Below are 5,146 nucleotides of genomic sequence, written 5' to 3'. Positions count from 1 at the left end.
TTTGTCTTGCGTTTGCACTCTGTCTCTGCAAGATAAGTATAATACTATATTGATATTATGCATTTTTTTTCTCAAACAGCACTCAAGGCAACATTGTCCCTCCGGCAGAGGAAGATTCAGAAGAGGCATGTGGACCTTCAACTGGAGCTGCTGTGACTGTTTCTTCAGCTGGTGAAGATGGTTCTGGTGGTGGCCCATTGTCATCAGATGCTGGGGCATCGTCGTCCGCCGCTGCTGAAAAATCTGTAGTAGTGGAAACAGTTGGTAGAGGAAGGGCTGGCGGTCCGGTGGCAGGAGAGCCAAACCAAAAAAAACCCCCGAGGATAAACCAATAAAAGCGGCAAATGAGACGCTAGCATTGATTAAGAAGTCAACGACGGAAGATTAATTTGACTTTTTCGCTTTACAAATAGCTAACAAGGCTCGCTCCCTGCCACCGGATCGCCAGAACATTTTCACAAGCCTGGTCCAGATGTCGCTTACAGCGTTACATGATCCCAAACCTATTTTGCCATATGATGACATTTTCATGTCGGTTTTGGGACTATTAAAAAAAAAAACCAATGCCAAACACAAATTCAACAATATCAAGCCAGTCGCCAATACACTAGTGAGCTGCTTGGACCCCCAACAAATCATACTTACCATCAGGATGCATCATCAAACTATGGGTACTACTCACAGTCCCAGAATTTGAACTAAATAATAAAGTTTGTGGTTGACCTTTCTGTTGATGGCCCAAAATGTTTGTGGCCATATGTTATCTTTCAAATTGAAAAATCAATTACAATGTTTGTCATAAAGTTTATTGTTTTTCAAATAAATTTTTATTGATACATTTACTTTGTGTTCTTTCTCAAAATTAAAGGGGGCTACACTACGGCTACATACGGCCAGTGTCATGGGAACATCATGACAACACTATTGGGTAGAGTCAAAGTATGGTGATGGTGTAAGTTAACGTGACTATGGGACCTAGATTACAACAAAAGTTTCCTTATCCATAGTGGGGGTCGGGTGGTCCTGCCGGTGCCCATAGAAACTATGTTGTTATCAATCCAAAAAAAAAAAAAAAAAAAAAAGACGGGTCCTTCTTTGCTGCCGCTCAGTCTTCTTCTCTGATCTTTCACTGCTGTTCAGGCTGCCCAACACCAGCACAGGAGTATTGCCAGTGCACGGCACCTTCTGGATTCATAAAATAGTCAGTAAAGGTTTCTCTCACATGCACACCCGAGTTGGATGGTCTTCCCACATGGCGCACTGGATTACATTGTGGCTGCTGGCACTCCACATCTACCTCGGAGCTGTACTCACGAGCATAGTTGTGGAGTACACAGCATGCCTTAATCACAGCGTCAATGGTGTCTGGATAGCAGTGTGAAAGATCCTCCACTGACTAGTCATGATCCCAAAGGTGCAATCCACATATCTTCGTGCACGACTCGGCCGATAATTAAAAATCCTCCGCCGGGCAGTCAGTCCCCTTCGTGGGTATGGGCGCAGCAGGGTTGTCATTAATGGAAACGCCTCATCCGATACCATCACAAAGGGCACTGGATGTGTGGAACCCGGCAAAGGTCTTGGGGCTGGGAGCGTTCCGCCATCTCGAAGAATTTGCTGTCCAACATGTGATGTTCGCAACACCCGAGAATCCCCAGTACTACCATAGGCACCAACGTCAATGGCAACAAATTTGTAATGTGCATCAGCCACCGCCATCAGGACCACCGAAAAATACTTCTTATAATTAAAGAAGCGTGATCCTGATCGTGGTGGCTTCTGCACTCTCACATGTTTACCATCAACTGCGCCTATGCAGTTTGGGAAAGGCATCACCATGGGCTGCAACTTCTGCCAGATGACGGCACATGTGCACCTCACAATTTGAGAGATGGTGGATTTACCAACTCTAAATTGGAGGTGTAGGGATGTGTAGCTCTCTCCTGTGGCCAAATACCTGAAAAGAAATTAAAAAAAAAAAATTAGAAATGTCACACAAAAATGGAATGTAACCTGTCAGCATGTATGGGCGCTATAGATGCCTAAACCGCCTTTCAGGTCTTCTATGAAGTATTCTATGTTGTCGCTAACACCATGGTGTAAAAATAAAGGTGGAAAGAAACACGCTGACATGTACATAGACCCATTAATTAGAGTGTGTCTACCTGTGTCAGTGTCTCCGTTACATGGTCAAAATATAATAACCCGTACCCGATACACTGATGTGTGAAAGGGGCGTAATGATGTAGGGAAGGTGACCTGACAGACGGACGGACTAGTCAGAGTGAAGAAAGATAGGTTTGCACAGTGTAGGTAGGAGACAGTGATTACAGTGGGGAAACAACTAGAAAAGTGTAGTGGACGTGCAGTACCTTGGGATGACCATTAGATGGCAGGGTGGAGTGTGAGCAAAGGACTTTACAGCAGCTTAGGGCTTTAGAAACCGTTGGTCATGGGGGGCGTGGTGACAGTTAGTGACAGTTTCAAGGAACCGGGGAAGTTATAAATTCTGAGGGAGGGTTCCAGAAAGTTCCAGTCCCCAGGGGGAGCTCAAGTGACAGGAGGACTACGACAGTCTGTGCACTCTGAGGAGAATCCAGACCAGGGGGACTGAGGAGAGAGGACGTCAGGGGGGTGGTCCTGACAGGAAAGGACCGCAGTTGAGACGAGGTACTGGGTGTAAGACACCGTATGTGACACGACAACTGAGCAGTAGAAGCGCTGTTGGTTAATGGGCCTAAGGCGGCCACAGTGACGGAACTGTCAGGAGCGTCGACAGTAAAGGAGGGGACGGTGTGAGAAGCGGCTCTGGAAACGGAGGGCCGCGAGGTGTGCCGTCAGTCGGACGGCAAGTGAAGAAATAAACTTGGACCTGTTGCACCCAGAATCTGCCTCCATCGTGTCTCTGTTGTCATCTCTGCACGGTATAAAAGTAGGACCACCCCCCCAGCTCGGCACCCCACCACCGACCCTACAATGACATTCAAACGGCAAATTATTAACTTACCGCCAGGTGATGAGCAGCCTTTCCTCAGCAGTGATGGCCTTCCTCATGACCGTATCAGCAAATGTAAGATGAGGACCCAAGATATCAAGCAGATGATCAAAGGCGGTGATTGGAAGCCGGCAGAAGAACACAAACTTGTCCGGATATCTGCAAAGTAAACCAAAAAAATGGTTAGTTAATGATTATAGACATTTTACATTGTAAAATTGCTTGAGTTATTTTGCAGCTTACCTCCTCAAATCATTATAAAGAATGTTAAAATGCCCTTTGTTCTGTCCACTAAGAGTGGGTGCACCCAAAATTTACGCCCTTGCTTTCTCCTTCTGTGCTGCTGCTGAGCCTGAAATAAAAATATACTTTTAGTACACAGCACACTCAAAAAACAAAGACATGTGAACAATTTTATGATTCATAACCCTAATCCCAAAAATATTCTTAATCAAAAACATAAACTAAAGTCTGATTTCCCCAAAAACACCTATCCGAAATCTATTCATAATCCAAACAATAATAACAAACCTAACCAGACCCTAAACCAAAACCCAACCATAACCCTAATCCCATACCCAATCCCTAATCCCATATCCAATCCAAAGTCTATTAATAATCAAAACACTAATCAATAACCTAACCCAATCACAAGCCTAATCCAAAACCCAACCTTAACCCTAATCCCATATCCAATCCATAATCCCATACCCAATCACAAGTCTATATAATCCAAACACTAATCAATAACCTAACCCAATCACAAGCCTAATCCAAATTCAAACCATATAACCCTATTCCCAACAAACCCCAATCCTCTCCATTATCTAATCCCAAACATAATCACAGTCCTTATCCAAAAAAATAGCAACCCTAACGCTATCAAACCCTAATCTATTACCTGCTCTCTGTGCTGCATCAGGATTTGCAGCAAACACCCCAGCATGAGGATTCTGAAGGGCCTGCGGACCGTAAGGCGCTGCACGCTGTAATCTTCATCCCGCTGGGCACTCTGCTGCACATTTCTGTCACTCATCATTCTTTTTTTGCTAAAGGCAAAATGGAGGCTGGGGGGGTTGGAGCAGGAAATGACATCACCCTTTTTTTTTCTTGAATATAGTTTGTCCAACTTCATTTATATTCTTCTTTGAGAAAACCGCAGACAATTCTGCCAAAAAAAAAACCACAGTAAAAACTGCAGCAAAACCGCACTTGCGGTTTCTGCCAAGAGGTGTGGTTTTTGCCAAATCAAAAACGCAGGAAAATTTCATACATGTGCACATAGCCTCACATGGTCTTGCATTGGCGGCCATGGGTTTTGTGAAAGTGACTTGGCATCCACTAGAGTAGAAGTGTCAGTCACTTTGCTGACAGCACCTTTATTTAACGTTTAAAAAATGAGCCTCTCGGCCTGCAGCCTTTGCGTTTCGTCAAGTGACCGAAGTCTGTCGTCTACCATATGTGCAAAGCCACCAAAGGGTTGTTTGTCCTGCTGTACCAAAATCTTCTTTGCCAAATACACAAACTCTGGAAATGGCGGAGCGGTGGCCTTTCTTTTGCGACTCACTGTGAGACGCCTTTGTACTGTGTAAGGTCCCGCTGGCTCACTTGCCTCCTCTGCAATGATTGGCATCCTGTCGTCGGTAACGATTGGCATCGTAGGTGTCCTGACACATGGTGTAGGTGACAGATCTTCTGTACGATCCTGCAAAACTAGGTTAAAACACAGAAAAATAAAAAAGTGTTCTATAAATAGATAACAGAAAATATTATGAGGGGGGACAAGCAGTACAGAATATGAAATGCCATTCACCTTTGGTAGAAAAAATGTTGTAATAAAACTATTACACTTGTATACTTATCAGCAGTGGAAGGGAAAAAGTTTGGACCCTTGAAAAAGAATCATGGACTCATTCATTTTAATTCAACAATGCCATGTACATACTAATGTTTAATTGCAATTTAGAGGGAAACCCAAAATAGACTTACATCGCCAAGAGGGGAGTCAGGCCGTGTCACAGTTTCTTCCTCTTCTTCAGGCAGCGTCATAGAACAATGCATAGGTCGGGGTATTTCTTGGTCGCGTGTAATCTCCATTAAGTGGTAGTACCACAACTTTGGAACATAGACATCTTCTGTACCCGCACCCGA

The 5,146-nt window shown here is 44.3% G+C and overlaps 1 long non-coding RNA gene across 1 annotated transcript; it reads right to left on the bottom strand.

The window, feature by feature from the left end:
* Positions 1–2,791: 2,791 nt before the first annotated feature.
* On the bottom strand, positions 2,792–4,702 carry LOC141091681 (uncharacterized). The gene is made up of 3 exons (XR_012232552.1): positions 3,897–4,702; positions 3,239–3,347; positions 2,792–3,154 (listed from the first exon to the last, which is right to left on the bottom strand). It is a non-coding gene; the product is annotated as an uncharacterized lncRNA (long non-coding RNA).
* Positions 4,703–5,146: the final 444 nt, after the last annotated feature.

This window comes from Dendrobates tinctorius, unplaced genomic scaffold, assembly GCF_039654945.1.
Source record: "Dendrobates tinctorius isolate UK_male_01 unplaced genomic scaffold, ASM3965494v1 ptg000055l, whole genome shotgun sequence".
NCBI classification, from domain to species: Eukaryota; Metazoa; Chordata; class Amphibia; order Anura; family Dendrobatidae; genus Dendrobates; species Dendrobates tinctorius.
The sequence above is the reverse complement of the archived record's forward strand: the minus strand, read 5'-3'. Positions and strand labels throughout refer to the sequence as shown.